This window comes from Heterocephalus glaber, unplaced genomic scaffold (genome assembly GCF_053883595.1).
Source record: "Heterocephalus glaber isolate CG9 unplaced genomic scaffold, H.glaber_assembly_v1.0 deba00001561, whole genome shotgun sequence".
NCBI lineage: Eukaryota > Metazoa > Chordata > Mammalia > Rodentia > Bathyergidae > Heterocephalus > Heterocephalus glaber.
The window spans coordinates 3,553,296-3,576,610 of record NW_028258349.1 but is presented as its reverse complement, the minus strand read 5'-3'; the positions used below and the strand labels follow the sequence as shown (position 1 = coordinate 3,576,610).

Sequence of the window (23,315 nt, the reverse complement as noted above, 5' to 3'; positions counted from 1 at the left end):
AGCAACAAAATAAAATAAATTTAAATGATATTAAAAGATAGATGGAAAAAAAATATTAAACAGACAAGAAGTAAAATTCTAAGCTACTAAACAAAATTAAGGATAATTCATAGAAATCAAAATCTGCAGCGAAAACATGTTTGTCACAGTCCTTCAGTTTCTGAATAACAAGAGGAAAATAACCAAAATACAATTGCTGTGGAGACACTGTCAGTTCTTACCAGTCCAAGTAAACAAACGTAAAATGTTGGACATCTCAAAAGAGCCACTGCTAAAAAGCACTTAGCAAACGTGAAAAAAGAAGTACCATTTTTTTCAGTGCCCATAGAAGAGTTAAAAATTGTTTACATGTTAAACCACCAGAAAAACTCTAAATAAAATCCAAATTCAGAAATTACAGATAACTACATTTTATACCACAGCACAGTAAATCTAGAAATTGAAAAAAAAAAATCCGTCAGCAAAATATGTCCAGCTACTTGGCTTGAAAACACTCTTCAAAATAATACCTGGATCAAAAAGGAAACCGAAATGGCAATTTACAGAGCCCTTGGACAATAATGATAGTGAAAGTACTACATATCAACATTGCAAAGACACCCAAGTCTGTAATCAGAAGCAACTTCAAAGTGTTCAATCAAAATAGTAATTAACATTTGTTGAGTACTTAATGGGTGTCAGGACTGTGCTAAGAACTCCTATAAGTAGTTTCCCACTTATTCCCCCAACCCACCTGAACTGCTTTTACTATATTATGCAGCAAGAGGGAATAAAACTGTATGAAGTCAGAGTATAACTCAAGAAGTTACAAAGAAGATCATTAAATTAAAGTTTAAGGAGTAGAAGAAATACATTAATGAAGCTGAAACATAAAACAAATAGAGCTGGGTTCGGGGTGTGCATCTGTAATCTCAGCTACTCCAGAGGCTGAGGCAGGAGGACCACAAGTTCAAGACCAGCATCTCAACTTAATAAGATCCTGTCTCAAAATTGTTTAAAAATGAAAAGGGCTGGAGCCGTAGCTCAGTTGTAGAGTACCTCTGGGTTTACTCCCCAGGGACAACAATAACAACTAACTGAACCCCATAAAAGAGTAGCACTGATAACTCCCAAGGGTGCATGTCTCAGACGCTGTCTCCTTGCCCCCTTTGCCCAGTGCATCAGCACCTCATCTTCACTGCCAGCAATTCCAGGCTCAGCATCTGCATTGCTTTGCCTCTCCTCTCTTTCTGCGGCTGTGGGAGGCCCTTCTACCTGTGCCCAAGACAGGTTATCAGTGCCAGGAAATTAACACTCTGACACCCACACCACACTCCACCTCCACATTCAGTAACTCCCCCACCATTCTCAGGAGTTGTGTGTCAGTAACCCCGCTCACAGCCCCTGCAGGAGACCCCTCCGAGGCACACTCTCACTCCCAGACACGCCAGGAGCTGGTCACCCTGTCCGCAGTGAGGCTGCCTTCCCACCCAGTGTCACCTCCTTGCTCCCCTCCAGTGCCTTCCCGCAACAACCAACTAAAACTACAGGAGCTCTAATCCTGATCTCAGGGTGACCAGAGCTGTACCTCGAATGAATATTAAAAAAGGAAAAAGTCTACATCAACAGAGAAAGGAAAAAGAAAACAAAAGTATGCCAAATTAGGAATGATACATTTTAGCCACTGATTAAAACTGAAGATTATAGCCAGGTGTGGTGGTGCACATCTTTAATCCCAGCATTATGAGAGGCTGAGACAGGAGAACCACAAGTTCAAGCTCAGTCCAGGCATCTCAGCAGAAATTTTTTTTTTTTTTGGTAAGAGGGCTGGGGATGTAGTTCAGTGTAAAGGCCCTGGGATAAATCCCCAGTACCACAAAGAAAAAAAAACCAAACCCTAAAGAGTATATGAAGAATCAGGAACAAGACAAGGATGCCCACTAACACCACTCCTGTTTAATATAGTTCTTGAAACATTAGCTACAGCAATTAGAAAAGAGAAAGAAATAAAAGGAATAAAGATAGGAAAGGAAGAAATTAAACTGTCATTATTTGCAAATGATATGATACCTTACATAGAAGACCCAAAATAGTCTGCCAGAAGATGTCTAGACTTAATTGACAGATTCAGTAGAGTAGCTGGATATAAGGTCAACAATCAAAAAACAATAGCCTTTTTATATACAAATAATAGACTCACTGAGAGAGAAATTAGGGAAATAATTCCTTTTACAATAGCATCCAAAAAAATGAAATTTCTAGGAGTCAATCTAACAAAGAAAGCAAAAGACCTCTATACTGAAAACTATAGAACTCTGAAAAAGGAGATTGAGGGGCCAGGGATTTAGCTCAGTAGTTTCACCACCTGCCTTCCAAGCGGAAGGATCCGAGTTCGATCCCTGGTACCAAAAAAAAAAAAAAAAAAAAAAATGGAGATTGAGGAGGTTATAAGAAAATGGAAAGACATCCCTTGTTCCTGGATAGGAACAACCAATATAGTGAAAATGGCCATACTTCAAAAACTACTATATAGATTTAATGCAGTGCCAATTGAAATTCCAACAATATATTTCACAGAACTAGAGAAAATAATCCAAAAATTCACTTGGAGCTAGAAGAGACCTAGAATAGCAAAAGAAATTTTAGGAAACAGAGACATGGCTGGGGGTATCACAGTCCCCAACTTGAAACTATACTACAAAGCTACTGTGACAAAAACAGCATGGTATTGGCAAAGAAATAGACCCAAGGATCAGTGGAATAGATTAGAAGATGCAGAAACAACTACAGATATGCTCAGCCACCTCATCTTTGACAAAGGAGCCAACCACCCTCATTGGAGGAAAGATAGCCTATTTAATAAATGGTGTTGGAAAAACTGGATTTCAACCAGCCAAAGATTAAAACTAGAGCCATACCTATCACCATGCACTAAATTAAGATCAAAGTGGATTAAAGATTTAAATATTAGGACAGAAACACTAAATTTTCTGGAAGATAAGTTAGGTAGAACTCTTGAAGATGCTGGTATAGGAAAAGACTTTATGAACAAAACCTCAGTGGCACGGGAACTTCCACAAAGAATCAACAACTGGGATCTTATCTTATTAAAAAGCTTCTGCACTGCAAGAGAAACCACCAATAGAGCTAATAGACAACCTACAATGTGGGAAAAAATTTTCAGCAACTGTACCTTAGACAAAGGACTACTATCTGGAATATATCAAGAACTGAAAAGAATCAGACCCCCCAATTTCAAAGACCCAATTCAAAAATGGGCATCTGAAATGAACAGACATTTCTCAGACAAAGAAGTAAAAGCAGTAAATAAATATATGAAAAAATGTTCAACATCACTGGTCATTTGAGAAATGCAGATGAAAACAACACTGAGATTTCACCTCATCCCAGAAAGAATGGCTGCTATCAAGAAATCAACCAATAACAAATGCTGGCAGGGGTGCGGGGAGAAAAGAACCCTTCTCCATTGTTGGTGGGAGTGCAGACTGATGCAACCACTGTGGAAATCAGTATGGAGATACCTCAAAGAATTGGCTTAGAGGTCCCATTCAAACCAGCTATTCCCCTGCTGGGTATCTTCCCAAAAGAATTAAAAGAATCTTACCACAGCGATATATGTGCACCCATGTTTATAGTGGCACAGTTCATAATAGCTAAAGCTTGGAAACAGCCCAAGTGCCCATCAACTGGAAACTGGATAAAGAAAATGTGGGGTTTTTTTATAAAATGGAGTACTACTCAGCCATAAAGAATGAGAAACTAGAGACATTTATAGCTAAGTGGATGCATATTGAGGCCATCCTCTTAAGTGATTTCACTTAAGAGGACACATATGTGTAAATACCGAATAGTTTCTCTAGTATGAGAAACTGAAAGTGTAATTAACAATACACATAGATGAAATGGCCTAATAACATATTTCTCGGATTGTTTCCATTGCGTGTCATATGACTGTATCAAAATTTAAATTAGGGAGAAGTTTGGCTTATGTGGAGCCTGCTAACTAACTGGAGTTTTTATCCAGACCACTATTTGTTCAATGTTAGTTTTGGGGATCTTTCTAAAACAAATCACATCCTCTGGTGTCTTGCTGGTGCTTGAGATGCTTTTTTAAGTTATATGGAAAAATGTTTTAGTGCTTTTCAGTTTTGTTTTGGTTGAGTTCTACTGTATTTGAATATTATTGTAGTTTTTTTCCCCTTGCATTGTTCTTCTTTGAGTGATTTTAATTTTTGGTATGTGTGTGTGTTTGATAATAAAGTTATTTTTAAAAAAAGAAAAAAAGAGTATACACATATGAAGAATATGTTAACATTTTTTTCTATGTAAAACTTTATCCCAACTAATTTAAAATCTTAGTAATATGCCTAATGAATGGGAAAACATAAATGATCAAAATTGACTCAAGAGAATGTAGGAGATCTGAAAAGACTAGCACAAGGAATAAATTGAAAAACATTGCCAAATAATTGCATCACCTAAAGATGGTAGCTCCACATAGATTGTTCCTTAATATGACAAAAAATAGATATTTCAAACCAACAGCCAGTTGTTCATGCTAACAGAAAAGGAGACTATACCATATTAATAGTAGATGAAATAGATTTCCAAGTCATAAATCTGACTAAAATAGCACCAAAAGAGAAAATTACAGACCAACTTGACTTATGAATATAGATGCAAAAATCCTGAATAAAATATTAGCCAATTAAGTGCAGCAGTGTGATAAAAGAATAATGCACTGTGATCAAGTAGGTTTATTTTTATAAGAATACAAGTAAAGACCAAAATTAGGATTTCTATTAATAGGATATCAGCCATAAGAACAAAAAGATTAACTCCATAGACACTAAAAATGCAGTTTTCTGATATTGAAAAAGAAAAACCTAATGTGGAGATTAAAAACATACTTATTTAATATAAGAAGGAATATCCACCTCAAACTAACAGGCAATATTGTATTTAAAGGAAAAACTTTACAGACATTTCTATTAAAAGAAAGAGTAAGGTGCAAATGGTTACTATAAGACAGAACTGTACTGTTATTAGAAATATAAATGTACAGCTATGAGAATATAATAGGAATATAGATATACAACTATCACAATCAGAAATATAAATCTACAGCTATCAGGAAAAAAGTATCAATTGCAGTTGTCATAATTATCTATCTTTCAAAACTCAAGAATATTGTAAAATTAAACAAAAACCAGCCAGGCACAGTGGCGTATGCTTGTAATCCCAGCATTTAGCAAGACTGAGGCAGGAGGGTACAAGTTTGAGTCCCACCTGGGCAATTTAGCAAAACCCTATCTAAAAATGTATTTAGGCCAGGGATTTAGCTCAGTGGCCCTGCGCCTGACAAGAGCAAGGTCCTGAGTTCGATCCCCAGTCCCAGAAAAATAAAAATTCTTTTTAGAAAAAGCAGGGGTATAGCTCAGTGATAGAGTGTCCCTGGGCTTGCTACCCAATACCTCAATAATAAGTAACCACCCAAATGAATGCAGAGGCCATTCATTCTGAGCTTGCAATCACCTTGTGAGTGTGTGTGTGTGTGTGGTGTGTGTGTGTGTGTGTGTGTGTGTGACAGAGAGAGAAAGAGGAGGCAAGAATAGAGTAGGGAGGACCAGGGATTTAGCCCAGTGGTGCCACCACCTGCCTTGCAAGAGTAAGGTCCTGAGTTCGATCCCTGGTACCAAAAAAAGAATAGAGTAGGGAAGGTTTACAGTAGAGAGGGTGGGGAGATTTCAGGTGTGCTCGGACATGAACGTTTGTACCCAGCCCACCTCGATCCATATGTTGCAACCCTAATCCCAGTGAAGTGATATATACATATATATATATATTTATATATATATATATTTTTATATATATATATTTATATATATATATTTTTTTTTTGGTACCAGGGATCAAACTCAGCACCTTGTGCTTGCGAGGCAGGCAGCAGCACCACTGAGCTAAATCCCCGGCATGAAGTGATTTTTGAAGATGAAACCTTAGGGAAGTAATTAGACCAAGGTGATGGGGCCCTCAGGAATGGGTTATGTGCCTTTGTAAGAGGCCAGAGACCTACCTTCCTCACCCTCTTCCTGCCAAGTGAAGAGAAGTCAGCCCATCAACAACCCGGAAGAGGGCCCTCACCAGAAGCCAACCATACCAACACCATGACCTTGGACTCCCCGGAACACAGTCATTCAGGTCCCTCTAAGTTTTGCCAGACCAAACACCAGGCTGTGACTTTCTCAGCCAAAAAGACCCATTGAGTTATTTGCTTAAAACCCAGAACCAGGAACTCCAGACATGAGTGACAACATTCCCCTAGGAGGCTGAAGGAGCGGAGTTTTTTTTTTTAATCTATTTTTTCTGCCTTCTACACAATATTAATTCAAAAAAATTGACTGTCTTAGAGTAAGAATTTGCAGGGATATATTCCATTTGCAATATAAATAATAAAAACAAGATGCCAATCATAAGCATAAAAAGTGTATAAACTTGATGTAAAGAAAAATTATAAACCTTCTTAGGGAGTATAAAAATTGCGAACAAGACATACCACATTCCTGGATGCCAAGACTCAATATTGTTTTTTAAAAAGTCAATTCTTTCTTATTATTTCAAAAAATACAATTTCAATCAAAATCTCCAAGGGATTTTTTTTTTTGCAAATTGACATAAAATCTGCTAAGAAAAATAACAGATAAAAATAGCCCAAGAAATCTGAAAAAGAAGAGAGACATCTACATTGTCACATATTAAAACCTGTTATACATTAAAATCAAACACGTAGCCTTCTTCCACAAGACCAGTGGAATCTAACAGGAGTTTCCATCACTTAGGGTTTGGCTCACCTGCTATGATCAATAAAGAACAACATAACAATGACTTAAATAACATAGAATTTCTACAGGAGTAAAAATTGTTTTCGCTCTATCCTTTATGGTTCTTTTGTTGTTGTTGTTGTTGTTGTTGTTGCTTATACTGTAGTCTTTCATTGAAGTTATGATAAAGGAAATAGATCTATTTAGAAGCAAAACCAAATGGCTATCTCTGTCTAGATTAAGAGGAAGCACCGGGTGTGGGATTCACATTTTGAGTGGCCACTTGTGGTGCGACTTCAATGATCCGTGGCTTGTCTATGACTCTGGCAGTGCAGTTGCCCTTCTCGACAATCCCAATAATCCTTTAGGGTTCTTAACTGGCCCTCCATCACAAAAGAAAGACTAAGAAGATAAAAATAAATAGAAGTTTATCAATATGTATATTTCAGAAAAGAAAACCCAGAAAAATGAGTAAATCTCTAGTGTAGATCTCAAAAAAAGGAATTAAACTTGAGATTTAAATGCCAACTTTCTCTACAACAAAGATGGGAGGGTGCGAGGAAAGGCCCCGTGAAGATGAGCAGGGCAGGAAGAACAACCCAGAATAAGCGTCAAGTTGTCGTGTAGAGTGAAGTCAGCGTCCTTCTCCATCCTGTGAGTCTCTGATGTTGGTGCCCTGCTGCAGAAGACGGATACAAATGGAGACTTCCTTTATAGACTAAATGTCCCCTACAAAAGGTCAACTTTTCAGAGATACTCCTATCTGCAGTTTCTCAAATAGTTATTTCAGCTCAAAATAATCAATATGCCAAAGAGGCATATTTGGGGGTAGTCTATTCTAGTCTTCTACAGTCGTATTTTGAGGTGGTATATCTTGAACTCCATCAAAGGTTATTTTTCTCTCACTTTCAGAAATCTAAAGATTGACCCCCATTTAATCAATATTACCTGGGTGACTGTACTTGTAATCTTATTTGTTGGTCATGGTTTTGTCCCACCTCATGCCCACCTTATAAATTTCCATTGGGGCTTATAGTTTTGTTCCACTTTGTACCCACATCACCACATGGCTTTGCTGTATAAAACGTCTTTGAAAAGTGGGGTGAGCGGGCAACCCACTTTCCGGTCTCCCTTCTGTCTCTCCAAGGCAGAAGCTTTCCTTCTCCCAATAAATTTTTCCTACTCTTAAAAAAAAAAAGAAGTCTAAAGATGAACAATCAACAGGTGGAAGGAAGTCAGCAAGACTTTTTCAGACTAAGGCTAACTCTGTTTTGCAATAATGGTACACAAGGAACTTCTACCTCATGGTCCAAGAAGGCTCCAGAGCTCTTGTCACCAAATTTACAGTACCATTGTCAGAAAGGGAGGGAGGCAGAGGGAGAGAGGGAGAGAGGGAGAGAGGGAGAGAGGGAGAGCGGGAGAGAGGGAGAGAGGGAGAGAGGGAGAGAGAGAGAGAGGGAGAGAGAGAGAGAGAGGTGGGGGGGGGATAAAAGAAGCAAATGCAGCCTGGTGTGATAGCACATGCCTGTAACCTTAATGACTTGGGAAGCTGAGGCAGCAGGACCACAAGTTCAAGGTCAGCCTGGGCAACTTAGTGAGACTCTGTCTCAAAAAAAAGGCTATGACTGTAGCTCAGTGGTAGAGCACCATTAGGTTTGATTCCCAGCGACACACACACACATAGAAATTGAAGTACTGTGTATTACTAAATATGAAAGGAAACGGAAATGTGTATCTTCCAGAGAAACACAGACCAACAAATATATAAACATTTAGTATAATCCAGTGTAATACAGACGTGACCTTTGAAATCAGTGAAAGAAAAATGTACTATTCAACAAAGGGTACTGAAATCATTGAATAATATTTAGAGGAAAAAATTAAGCTAAACTCCACTACATTTGTAGTATAAAAAATATTTCAAGCCAGGTATAGAGGTGCACACCTGTAATCCCAGTACTCAGGAGGCTGAGGCGGGAGGATTGTTACAAGTGCCAGTCCAGCCTAGGCTACACAGTGAGTTCAAGGCCAGTCTGAACTACAAAGTGAGATCCAGAGATCCTGTCTCAAAAAACCAAACAAACAAAAAATGTTTTTCAAAAGATTAAAGATTGCATGTGAAATATAACAAAATCACAAATGAACTAAACAAAAATATGTAATTTTTGTGTTTGAAAAAGTCTTTAAAAATAAAACATCAAATATAAAAGTCATAAAGGAAAACAGATAACTTAGACTACATGAAAATTTAAGATATCTCTGGGTCCCTAAACATCATAACTGAAATTAAAAGCAACTGACAAATTAGGGGGGAAATGCTTGCAATATACTGACCAACAAAAAATAATATACTTATTATGCGAGGTCATAAAAATCAGTAAGAAAAAGATGAGATCCTAACAAAAAAAACAAGCAAAAGAAACAGACAACTCATTTAAAAAACGGGTGGGAAGGGGCAGAAAACGTCACAAAGTAATGAAAATAGAAATGGTCACGCGTTATTTTTAAGCCATATGCTGTGAAAAAATGTGAAGTAATTAGACTACCCAGTCTTGGAAATGATATTTGGCTGGTTGAAGTAAAACGGGTACAGCTTTTGAGGAAGACAATTGAAAATGCCAAGTTCTGAATGTGTCTCTGGCCCTTCAGTCCTACTTTTAGGATTTTAAGGGAAATAATCGGACTTCGAGCAACACCACAGGCACAAGAACGTTCATCGCAGTGCTGGTGTGTAACCTGGCAGCACATCCCCTCCTCTCTGCCTCCCCGGACTCTAGACCACCACAGACACTATGTTGCTGCATTCACAATGGCACCAGAATGCTCGCTGATGTATTTAATGTTGTCTTGAGTCTCCTAATCCTTCTAAGTGTGTTCACTGACACTTCCAGTATTTGAAAGAGAGCTGTAGCACTGTGTGTGGTGGTGCACACCTGTAATCCCAGCACTTGGGAGGCTGAGGCAGGAGGATCTCTACAAGTTTAGGGCCAGCCTGGGTTACATAGATCAAAGTGAGCCTGCACTACATAGTAAAAGCCCGTCTTAAAAAAAAAATGCTATAAACACACAGCTGTGTGCCGTAGGAAAGTGCAAGAGTATCTCGTGATATGAGGACATGGTATTTGCTAGGTGAAAAAGGTTGACTACAAAGACATGTATGTCCCTGGTACATTCTGTTCTACTCTTGTGTGCACCAGCCTCTCTCCCAGCTCCTTTGTTCTCTCTCCACTCCACTTCTTGCTGGGCTTCCTTTCAGCCAAAGCAACACAAACCCAAGGGTGCTGTTAATAGCAAACTCTTGCTGCAGGGCTGAGAGGTGGAGTATAATTACAGCAGGGCAGGAAACACTTCCAGGTAACATCCGCCATGCCCCACCGCGGACTCACTGCTGGCTGTGCTTTTCCAGACTCCCCTTGCCGGCTTCCAGGGCTCTCCCAGCACCCCTGCTCACCTCTGCCCTCTCCACCTCCTGGATCTCCTCTCTCCCAGTCTCTGGGGTAGCAAGCAATGAACTCAATTTCTGCCTGCTTTTGTGGAAAAGGATACTTTGTTCCTCTTCTAGTTTCATCTCAAGGGCAGGGCTCAGAGGTGTCTACCTCTCCACACTTCATCAGGACCATTAGGAATGTTTCTAAATTTAAAAAACAAAAATCTTCCTTAAGATAAATTCTACCTTCTCCTTAAAGCAGAAACTGCCACAACCTGTGTGTATGTATAAATACTAGACCTCCCTTTTCTATATTTCATAGTTACATGTGTATATGTTTAGGAAAAAAGACAGAAAAGACATGCTCCAAAATATTAGCAACAGTTTATTTTGATTATTGGGATTATAGGAGCATTTTCTTTTCTCTTTGTGCTGGTGTGTTTTTTCTAACTCTTCTGCTGTGAGTTTATATTAATTTTATGTCTATAAAAAGTGAGGCTCTTATGCAATCAAATGTAACCAAAAAAATTATTCTTTTGTTAACAAACTGTTATTTTTCAAATGTAAATACCTTTCACTTCATCTTAGCTCCTTTTGCCTCCAGTTTTCACTGATAAATTCACAAGAAAAAGTAGGTTTATAAACAGCTATAATTAAAGTCTAAAGTATGTATTTCAAAGATGCCAAAGGCAAGGATGAAACAAAAAGCAACTATTTACTAATGTACAACACGGATTCTCATCTCAAACTGTGGCTGAAGCCTATCCTAGGTGTATACTGTGTATTTTCAGCAGTATTCAATCAAACTGGTAGACATTTGGTCAGATTCATGGCCCATGAATTTTAACCAGAGATAAAATTTGATAAAATCTATCAATCTCTATGTTTAGTTTTCCAAAAGTATTTATGTTGACCATTTATCTACATAAAATATGTAAGGGACTGCAGACTCTTAGATTAAGATCAAATCTGTTGGAGATGCCCAGGCTGCAGTGGGTGAGTGTAGTAGGTCGACTAGCTACCCCTCAAAACGCACTTCAAGAAGGGGCTCCAGAATGCACTCTAATTTGGAAGTAGGATCTTCTTTGGAGTTGTGATTAGTTAAGTCCTCAATTTATTGTGGATTTAAAAGAGAATCCTTCTGAGACAAAGCAGGAAGTGTGGCTAGTTGGCAGGAAAGAATACAACAAGAATTTACAGCCAATATGAGGTTCTCAATGGGGTGCTCTTCATTAATGAAGCAGAGGAGAGAGGGTGTTGGAAGGCAAGGAGAGGACAGAGGAAATGTTTGCTCATGTCATTAAGTGGGAGAAACTGCCTCTCAAGCCTAGTCTGGGAGCCAGTTAGCTCACATAGTATGATGTCTGTCTCTTCAGGAAGAGTGCGGTAGAATCCACTGCACACCCTCATCACTGGCCCACTAAGTGGGAAAGACTGAGGCCTCAGGGATCAGGACAGACAGGTAACAGAGAGGAAGAAAGCCCAGGAACAGAAAGCTGCCTAGAGGAGGTGTTCATGAAGAAAGAGACGTGAGTATTTGAATGGTGAGAACACTGAACATCCCACTTCCAGTGGAGCTAGAATATCAGCGTGCCAACTTGAAATACTAAGTCAAGGGTACAGGAGTCTGATCCATCTATCTCCCGGCTAGCCTTGCCTGTCTCTAAAAAAAAAGATTGCCAATAACTCAGAGCAAGTCACTGTTTTTATATGTAATACATTCTGCATAAAAAGTTACCAACTCATAAATGAGGACAAAGCAAAGCCTTCCCACCTTCAAGGAGACAGAAGCCAGTGGCCTCAGGACCAGGCAGAGAGCCCAGCTTGTTGAAAAAGTTCTCAGCCTTGGGAGAGGTTTCCACCAATTCAGTGAAGTTATCTGATTTAAGACAATTCAAATCAATTCTCAATTCATTTCAGTTGGTCATGTGGATTATTCATTTTGCAGATGATTAATTTTTTTTCAATCTAGGCAGATTTTCCCTGTTGTCTAGACAGAGTATCTGTGAAATTAAGCCATGTGTTCAAGAGACCCAAGGTGATTTAATTAACAGCTAGAGAAAAACATAATCCAAGAGGTTAAAGAATCTGCTAGGAAAAAAACTATCTGCTAGCCAAGAAAAAGTGGAAATAAATCAGGTGTAAATCATAGCAATGATAAATATATATATAGTCATCATCATCATCATCATCATCATCATCATCATCATCATCATCATGTTATTTCCAAAGCACTGAGAGGATGTGGGGAAAGATTCCAGTTTCTGGGCTGGGCAGCTACAGTGTACCATTCATTGATGAAGAGAATCCAGGAGGAGCAATTTGAAGGTCATAAGGGGGCATATGGAGAAAACTGAGAGGAGTTGGGGATAAACTGTGTTTGAAATTTCAGTCACACGGACAGGGTTGGAGATTAACACTTCTTGACCAATTGTCATAGCCCAGATCCTATGCCAGATGTTTTGCCTTCATTAGCTCAGTGACTCTTCACAAGCGGCCACATGCGAGCTGAACGTGTTGTTTTGATGCATGGTTTTGAAGCAAAGTCTCACTTTGATCTCACAACCACACATGGGTTCCCAATGCCATTTCACAAAAGGAAAACCCAAAAAGATCAAGTCCTGTCCTGGAGGTCATGCATCTAGGAAGCAGCAGTGCCAGGACTAGAACAGAAGTCTCCCCCTCCCAGGAAAGCCCCCACCCCCAACCAGGCTGCCTGCCCTAACCAGCTGCATAATTGCTGCTGGCTCAGCAGGAGAGAGGCAAAAAGTACAGGTACCTGTGAGGTAACCAAAATCTGCCCTCCTCCCACAGAGGAGGCTTCTCCCAGAGTGAGCTAGTCTTGCCTCCCCTGCTACCCAAGGGCCAGGGACCTCTTCTCCAACCCCTCCTTCCTATCTTGATTTCCAGTCTCAGCACCCCAGGCCCAAGGTGATGCCAGCAGGAATATTCTCTGAAGATCCCTGACAGCATCCAGCATGTGGCTCGCAGAGACCATGCAGATTGGAGTTTACTCTTTTTATTTTTTATTTTTTGGTACCAGGGAATGAACTCGGGTCCTTGCGCTTGCGCAGCAGGCAGTGAAACCACTGAGCTAAATCCCCGGCCCTTGGAGTTTACTCTTTAATGGTTGATTTGAGACCATACAGAGGGCAATGGTTTGAGCTCAGGTCAAGACATTTTTCCTGGGAGTATTGGGAAATGACTTCCTTGGGGCTTTCAGAGGTATGACCAGGATGAGAGACTCCTTAATTTCTTCTTAGTCTCTAGGGGCCAAATCCACAGGAGCCCGAGCAGCGCAAGGAAGAGCAGCACTTTCACCAAGGTATCTACCTCACCAAGAGGAGATCATTTGTGGAGTGCTCTGCCCTGGCACCGAAAATGGGAAACATGCCTCTCATAAAAGAAAAGCTAAACGAGCTGCCAGTACAAAAGTGAGGAGCGGGGAGACAACCTAAGAAATGACCAACAGGCGTGTCTTAGAGCAGGGATTCCAACCCCTGCTGCACAGCAGGAGGCGAGTGGTGGGCAAGCCCCTGTCCTCCAAGCTCCTCTGTATTTACAGCCGCTCCCATTGCTTGCATTACCTCTTGAGCTCCACCTCCTGTCAGATCAGCAGCTCATTAGATTCTCACAGGAGCATGGGCCCACTGTCAATTGTGCATGTAAGGGGTCTAGTTTGTGCTCTCCTTTTGAGAATCGAATCCCTAACTATCTGAGATGGAGTTGAGGCGCTGATGCTAGCCCTGGGGAATGCAATTATGTATCACAAACATGTACCAATTTAAAAAAAAACTAACCCCCCCCATCCTGCTCCCATCCATGGATAGATTGTCTTCCACAAAACCAGTCCCTGGTGCCAAAAAGGTTGGGGACTGCCGTTCTAGGTAATTATAGCTATAGCCAAGTTCCATGCCAAACCAAGTAAAGGGGAGCATAGGCACCTGGGCCCCTCACTGCACACATAGGCCTCCTCTACTACACCCCTACCATGAACAGGGACTCCCTTCCCTTCCTAGGGTCCTTATGCCTGGGTCGGGCTGATGTCAGGGGCCCAGCTCTTCCTAAGCACTTTTGAGCAGCAGCATGGAGACAAAATGGGGACTGCAGAGTGGCTCCCTGACCCCCAGCCTTATGATTCTCTCATCTTCTCAACCCTGCCTGGCAGGTCAGGGGCCTGCATTTTACTGGAGAAAGAACAGGAGACATCTGAGGAGCAGTCAGGATCCAGGAGGTTGTGGGCCTCGTTTTGCCTCCTAGTCCTGAGAAGGAAGAGATGGCCCCTGGGAAAGGCTTCCTGTGGAGAGGTGGCCTGCCTGGAAGTGCCGGGGTGTGCTCTGGACTGGGAGGACCACGGAGTAACCGTTCCTGCGATCCTCCAGGTCCACTGTTTCTTCTTATCTACAATTCTTCTAGTTTGTTTGCTCAAATAGGAAGCTGGACCTTGTTTTTACAATTGGAGAGGAAGGCAGGGCCATATAGTCCAGGTTTGAGTGTTTCTTGCCCCTCAACACCAGTAAGAGGGGGAACGAACCTGTTCTCTAACGCGTGTTAAGTGCACGATGTCATGGTGCGGCTCACACCTTCTCACCTGCCGCTTAGGATCTAGTTTCCGCCTCTCCACCATAATCAATTTATTGCCTCCCTCCCCTGCAGCCCTTCTGAGCATTGCACAGCCTCAGTTAAAGGCATCCAGGATGTCATTTAATTCCACGTCATGTCATCTACCTGGCCTGATTCACCTCTGTATCAAAGCAAGGATCTTCCCACTTGGTCCTGGATGAGAAACAGCCAGGGGAGGTGGGCCCAGAGCTCTGTGAGGGGAGACCCAGCTCGTCCCAGACACCATGCCTGGGGCTTAGAGCCAGACCACCCATCTTCCCAGGGAGGACAGCACAGAGGAGAGCAGCCCTCAGTCCAGTGTGGTCTGCGGCCAACTGAGTTAGGTCTCCTCGGATACTCATTGAAAATGCAAGTTCTTCTGAGTCAGGACTCCTGGGGATGGAGGCTGGCTGACAGTCACCATTTTTGTTTGGTGTTTTTTTGGTACCGGGGATAGAACTTGGGTCCTTGCACTTGCACAGCAGGTGGTGAAATCACTGAGCTAAATCCCCAGCCCAACAGTCACTATTTTTAAACCGCTGGAAAATGATCCTAATATGCAGTTTCAGAAGCACTTTGTCTCCAGAGAAGCATCAGGCATTGGTTGACAATGCTGCCATCTACAAAGACGACTTCCTCATATTCTCTTGCCCCTGACAAATAGGCTGATGGGGTTTGTTCTTTGTAACACCAGTCACGGGAGGCCTAGGGAAAGGTCTTGTAGAATTGAGGCAGAGAGACACCGGAAGGGAGCTAGTCCTGGGGTGACGAACTCTGGAGGGTGCCCAGAGCCACAAGAGTATGAGAAGGAGCTGGAGCAGCCAAGCTTCTAGTCTCCCACTTGCCATGGGGTTGGAGGATTTGGCCCTGGGGGTGTCACAGGCCACACGCAAATTAGGGCTGTGTAGTACCCACAACCGAAGCATTTGTAGTATTGAGATGTAGCCCAAAGCCCCTTGGGTTCCTTCCTCTAGCCCAGCTTGGCCCATAGGGGGCTGTTTCTCCTGGCCCTACAGCAGCAACACCAGGGGATAATCCAGGTACCATTTACAGCCTGCTGGCCCAAACACCATTTCCACAAGGGGAATGAAGGATTTTCTCTCTCCCCTGCAGAGCTTGATGTCCCGCCCTGTAGACAAGATGAAGTCAATGGTTCCTTTCCTTCCACTGGTTGGTGTTGAGACCACAGGAAGAGCTTGGGTCTCTTCTAGGGCTGTGTCAGCTTTGCCCTCCAGTTCCATTCTTTCTTTCTGGCAGGTTTCTGTGCTGGGGACACAGGAGTGCCAAGCCCTCTTCCTACCTTCTGCCCTAAGGTGCTGCAACACCATTCCCATCCCCGAATCACCCGTGTATCAGCCCTCTTTTAGGCTTCCTGGAAGCTCTGCCCCACCCTTACCCCAAAAGTGGGTTCGACCAGAGCCAACAAGGGCACCATCCAGCTCACTCCCTTCCCCTGGGCTGGAAGAGCAAGATGAGGAGGCCTCCTAGGTTCTTATCCCACTTGTAGCAGACCTCCTGAGCCTCCAGCTTCCATCTCCTCACTTCTCCCAGACTCAACCTATGCATAATTCAATTCTGATATGCCTCTCTCTCCCTCGAGGAAATCTTGCAGCAGCTCCCTAGTCCTGTAGGAGAGGAAGCCTGGCTCTTGAGCATAATTGGTAGCCCTACTTGTTGTGCCTCTAGTCCCCAGTGTGATCCAGTGCCAGGCCTCCTGCATTTTTATGGTACCAGAGCTCTATGTGTCCTTCACTAACCCATCTGGCTAATCCTGCACGCCCTTCCAGGCTCACCGGCCCCACAGCCTGCCCTGCCCCGCACACAGTCGCAGCTGCCAACCCTCCTGGACACACCTCTGGCCTGGCACCTGGCACCATGTGCCAATGGTCTGTTTTGCTTCCTGTCTTTCCCACCAGACTTTGAGCTCCTTGAAGGCACAGACCATATTTTATGAAACTCTGCATCCCCGGGCCTGGCTCCACAAAGGCTGAAAGATGAAAACATCAGTGAACACAGGAATGATGTAGTAACACCTCTCCCTATTCCCAGCCAGCCTAGTGAAGGACTGACCCACAGGCCACAGGGTAGGAATGAGCCACCCAGCAGTTAAAGGACCAGAGGCGTCAGATAATCCGAGGAGCATATAGGAAAGAGGAAGTCTGCTCTCCCAGAGGGTGGGAGCAGCGTCGCCCCATATGAGCAGGCACACGCGCATCCTCATTAATGCCGCGCATCCTCATTAATGCTGAAGTCCCCGGACACACTCGCTCTGCTCTTCCACTTCCCCGCCATACCTGTCTCCCTAGCTCCCGGCTTGCTGCTGCCCCCAGCTGTCAGGAATGATGCTTAGCTTTTTGCTACAGGCTCCCCCCACCCTCTGTTGCTCCTCTGGGGCCGCTCTCTTTGGAGTCAGGTGGGAGCCTGGCACCGAAGCCCTTGAGGGCTGAGCCTCCCACCTCTACCGTACCCCATAGGGCTCTCAGGTATGTCACTGGGTGGGAGGGACCGAGGGTCACCGCCCAGCGCCACCTGGTGGGCAGAATCTTCACACGTTCGCTGCCAATCAAGCCTCCCTGACCTACCTACCCCCTTCACCAAAGCCCTTAAAACCCCAAAGCGATAGGTCTGCAGCCCAGAGCCTACAGGTGCCACCCCTAGGCAGCCAGGAGACAGGATCTGGGGGCGTCAGGTCACACTGTCCTTGTGACACTGCAGTAGGGAAACCCACCCTCCTCTTGTCTGCCAGAAATTCATCCCCTGAGTCCATCAGCAAGGTCCGAGATTCACCTGGTGGGAGGACTCTTATCCCTTCAGGTCCTGGCAGAGATACCTCCTTGGAAATCTCAGAGCTCCTCCAGCGGCAGCTTCCCAAGGAGCGAAACGTTGAGCCACTAGAGTGCCTGAAGCACAGTTCTCCCTGGGCCGGGGCGGCGGGGGCTTGGAGATGTAGGGAACAAGTAAGAGGTAAGGTATTTAGCAGCTTCAAGGGCAGAAAGGTCTTTGGACCAGCAATTTGAGAACTTTAAATACCGCGCCCACTCCCAGCTTCGCGTGGGGCCCAGACCAGTGCTCCCTTTGAGCGAAGAGACCCTTCTCCTCTAGCTGGCTCCCTCTGCCCCTCTGCCCTTGCGATAAATTTAGGACTTGGGATTTGAAAGTATAACTCAGGATATTCATCGGCCTGGGACACCCTGGCCTTCACACGCTCCTCCATTTAAATAAAAGTCATATTTTATGACTGTTAGTACAAAGATAAATGTAATCTAGGCTGGATTCATGATTATACGCCTATCACCATTATACTCATTTTTTCTAATTTCAGAAGAACTTATTTAAACATTTTCATGGGCCTGGGAAAGCTTGTGCCCGCAGATAGCTGCCTCGAGGCTGTTGGGTGTGGCCCAGGGTGACTCGCTGCGCCCCAAACCGAAGGGGAGGCGCGCGAATCCGCCTTCCCCACTGGCCCGAACGCCTGCGCCCTCTGTCGGCAGCAGCAGCAACCGAAGCCCCTGGTGCCGACCGAGAAACCCGGAAGCCTGTTTTACAGACTGGTGGCCCAGGATTCTAAGGGGCTCTGTGCCGTGGAAACCGTCAAATAGACACAACATCCTGGATCTAATTAACCCGTCCTTGATCTGTTGGTTTCAGGATGTAGAGATTTCTCCAACCCTGGATGCTTGAGAACACGGCATTACAATGGATTCCACAGTAACTTCCTAAAATTGCATTCCTTGAAAATAACTATTTGCAAGTCAGGAATTCAGGGACACAAGTTGCGTTTAGCGTGCAGTGAGATTTCAGTAAAGGAGAACTAAATGACCTAAAATGCTGCATTATTCTTTCAGCTAATAACTTATCAAAGTAATCAACAATCACATGACTACATATCCGTGAGTTCTCATTTCATTAAAGCCTTCCCTGGCTCCTTCACAACTATTCAGCGGATGTGAACCTTCCCAACCAAAACATTTGCCTAATCAACGAGATTGATTAAATCAAAGCATTAACTTGGGATTGAAAATTTATGAAAACATCCACATTTACGTAATTAACATGTTTAGCTGGATTACTTTTGTAAATAGAGCAAATAAAAATAAAATTTAAATTTGAACTGAGTTATCAGCATGCTCAGATACAAAGAGAAGCATTGTTTTGTATTTCATGAGTTTTCTGAACTCAAACAGGGACATATCAGGTTCCTCCACGTGTGGATTAGGAAAGCTGTGTCTCGTTTTACACAAATAACTGTGTTGTATTATGAAATTGTGAAACTTAATCAGACAACCAAACCATTTGGCCTCTTAAGTCCCAGTTCCTACATTTTTAAAATGAAAGTTTTCTGGGCACAGTGGCACACACCTGTACTCCCAGCACTCCGGGAGGCTGAGGCAGGAGGATCACAAGTTACAGCCCAGCCTGGGCAACTTAGTGAGACCCTGTCTCAAGATTAAAAACTAAAAAAGGACTGGGAATGTAGCTCAGTGTGAAGGTCTTGGGTTCAATCCTCAGTACAGCAGAAAGAGAGAGAGAATAAAAGATTGGAGTTAGTAGTTTTCAAATATTCTTAGCTATAAACATACTTTTATCAAGTGAAATAATCAAAGTTAAAAGTGACAGTTGATCTTTGTATTTTTACATATCATCTCATTTTGTCTTCACAACACTTCATAGTGTCATGATGTTAAAGTTATGTCCAGGTGAGAAGAGGTTAAATAACATACACCCAAGCTCACACAGGTAAGGAAGGAGCTAAATGCAAACACAGTCTGACTGAACTTCAAATCTCATGTTCTTCAATCCTTCAGAGTCTGCTCCATGAAGCAGAGGGGTGTGTAGCTGATTTAAAAGAAGGGGGGGGCGGGGATTTTGCTCTGTAGTTCTGCCACCTGCCTCGAAAGCGGAAGGACCCGAGTTCGATCCCCAGTACCAAAAAAAAAAAAAAAAAAAAAAAAATCTAAAAGAAGGTGGAGAACATCCTACAGAGCCCAGCCAACTCCACTTCGCATCCAGGGAAACATCCTTTTTTTTTTCTTGTTAATAGTGAATTTCAACTAAGAATTTTTTCTTTATGACTGACCAAATAACTTTTTAGTTTTTCGTTGAGATTATAACACAATTTAGTATTTTTCACAGTACTCTTGAAATTATTATTCTCCAATAATCCATGGATTCTCGAGAGCCTACAGGCCCCTGATTAAAATAGTATAATTCAGCAGCGAGACCATGTGCGCAATGATATAGCCTATAGTGGCATCTAGTGGTACATTGTGATATTGCCGCCTGCTTCCTCTCGTAGAATAGAAGGGTGGTGCTAAATCCTAGTCTCTGGCATAAATTAAAATGAGAGAAATTCTCTTCGTTCAGAGAAGGGAGAGCTTAGAATCTCCCAGTACAATCAAAGGTCTGCGTCCTGGTCTTGATTAAGGGACTTTGTGAGCATTATCTACTGTGCTTAAACAAAGGATATCAGGCTCTTGTGTCCCAACCCAGGAAATATGCCATATATCTTCAACAAAGGAAGGCATATATCTACAAATTTGCTACTAAGTATTCATCTTCACTTAGAAACCAAGTTGTTTGATCTTTAAGCATTTTTGCCAGAGAATAGGGAAAAATTTACTTCTCAATAATCCAAATAAGGTCATAATAATATTGTGACAAGTTAGTATTGATCAAGCACTTTCCTTGGCCCTGAAATTGCTAGCAACTCTAAGTCATTTACATCATCTGAGTAGAAGGAACTCATTTATGTCTCTGGATAAAAAGTACATTCTATTTTTGCCACCATCTTACAAGGGAGGAAAATGAGGCACAGAATTATTAAATACCTAAAGAAATTAGGATTAAGTAAGTCAACTGATCTAGACTTTTTGCCCTTGGGGAAATTATAAGAGGGATCAGAAGAGATCTCCTACCCCACAAGAGCTTTGCTGTGGGCTAGTCCTGCATGCAGCTCTGAAAAATTGAAGAATGTCACCTTCTGCAGAGGGCTAGAAGTGACAGGCAAGGCAATGCTGGAATCTTGCCAAGCATAAGCAGTAAGGAAAAGGAAATCTAAGAAAAAAGTCTTAAGTCATTTTGGTCTGTCCCTAACTTTTAGTATCCCGCACATCTGTCTTATTGCTACCAAAAAATTCAAGGTACAGTATTTTAGAAACTTATCAAACAAATGTCGATGTCCTCTTTCCCATATTGGGTCTACTTAGACGGTGTTAGAGACACAGTGATGACTTTCAAGACTCCAACAGATATAAAAGTATCAAAGAGTTACTTTGCCACCCCCTTTTCCCCTTTTTTAAAGAAAGTCCAAGAAACATTTGATTGCAATATGTACATTTTCTAGATTATGGCTAGAGATACAGTTTTCTTTTCAAGTATTTGATTAGTCTGAGACCACCTTCCCCACCCTACCTGCCTATCTCTGTCCCTGAGCAAGAAAGAAACCACCCAGACCACAGCCAACCTCAAGGGCACAACTGGATAACTCTTAAAGGAAAAACATCCTGATCTTTCCATTACTTTCCCAATAGGAACAATAGGACAACTCACTTTCTGGTCCCCCTTCTATCTCTCTTAGGCAGAAGCTATCTTTCTCTCAATAAACTCTTCCTACTCTTAACCTCAAAAAAAAATAGGAACAATAAGCTGGGGACTCCTAGTCATAACTCACTGGCATCTTAGGCCCACTGAAAGGACAGGTCTCCTCTGATAGATACATTATGCAGCAAGCAAAGAACAAAGAACCTTTCTCAGAGGAATTTCATAATCACCCTCCCTTTTCTTCCCTTCTTGTAATATGTATAATTTATCTTCTCTTCGGATGGGGCACACAAATTTTAATGCAATTAATTTACTTAAGAACAATAAACAAAGTCACAAATTGCTAATCCTTTTTGTTTCCCAGGAGAAAGGAAAAAATCTTACCTGCCTGCTGAGTATTAAGAGTATAAAGGGGAAATTAACTAGAGATCTTCCAAAAGGAAAAGCACCCCTGATTTGTTAGACCCTTAAGACAATAAAAAATACCTGTGTAATCATAAGACAGCCCAATTTTTCAAACACTGATGAAAAAGCCTTAGGTGACATTCAACAAGCAGGTACATATCTCAGGACTCCAGGATTAGCAAGATAACCCCCCCCCCCCGCCCTTGCAGCAAAAGAGCAGGATCTCTGGGAAAGAAGGATATGAAGGACATCACCCAACCTCCCATCCAGTGTTCCTTTGTCTTCTATAATGTGCTTGGCAAATAAATGGTCAGCCTCCCTGCCTGTTGTCCAGAGGCTAAGAGGAAAAGACTATCTCATTCAACATCAGAAACAAGTGCTTATCCCCCTAGTGACTATAAATTCCAGGTAGCACTCCGGCCATTTCCCTTGTAGCCTGCTGAACAGGCTGGGAATCTCTCAAGGTATGGACCAGAAAACAGTCTGCCCAACCATCTCTATTCACTCTGCCCTCTGGCAGGGACCCAGGAGAGAGCAAGAATGCATACAAGGTCCACTTTTCAATCTGAGTCAATACTAGTTAAATAGGTAGCCTTTCTAGCCCAGGGGACAATCTGAGTCAATGCATTTAGCACTTTCCCTTCATGATTCCCATTTGAAATGACTTATGGGATAGAAGAGGACAACTGCCCCACACTTCAGTGAGAGAGAGACTCGAATGAGTGAATGTCACAAGGCTGCCATTTTGTGGCAAGGAGTGTCCAGCTCAAACCCCACCACCATCCTGAGAAGGGGACATATGCTAGAGTCTTAAGGAGATCCAGACTTGGCCCCAGATCTACTAATGGCTTGTTCACAGCACAAAAAGCATGGAGAACAGAGAAGAGGTACTGATGAGGTTTGCTCTTGGGGAGGCAGCCATGTCTACTAAGGCCACTGCTACCTAGGCAGGCATCAGCTGCTATGGCAATCACGTAGGGGAGGAGAGGAACTCTACCCATGGTCATTTCTCTTCTTACCCCTCATACACCATGACACCTCTAATTATGGTGAAGAAAATATAAATTTGTTTGTGGGGAATCACGGTTATTTTACCATGGTTTCTTTAAAGGCCACATTGCAGCTGAGTGATGAGTCTGTAGTAGAACATTAACTTTCCTCCTTGTAAGCTACAGGCAAGAGCTATGCATGCATCGCCAGGTGATCTAACTGCTTGTCATGTCTTAAAGAACACCATTTCTTCCCTTGTTCCAAGATAGCGTCAAAAGTCCCTTTCAAATATAAGCATATATATTTTATTCTGATCCCCTTGACTATTAACATTAGTCAATCTTTGCATATTTGTTAATTAATTTTATTCAGAAGGACTATTTCTAGCAATGCCAAGGGCATTGGAGTCTGTCAAACAAAACATTAATCTTAGGGCCCAGGATTTAGCTCAGTGGTGCCACACCTGCCTTGTAAATGCAACATCCTGAGTTTGATCAACAGTACTGCAAAAACAAACAAAACAAAACAAA

The 23,315-nt window shown here is 42.5% G+C and overlaps 1 protein-coding gene across 1 annotated transcript in view; it reads right to left on the bottom strand.

The window, feature by feature from the left end:
• Slamf9 (SLAM family member 9) overlaps positions 1-23,315 on the bottom strand; it is a 122,660-nt gene that overhangs the window by 33,929 nt on the left and 65,416 nt on the right.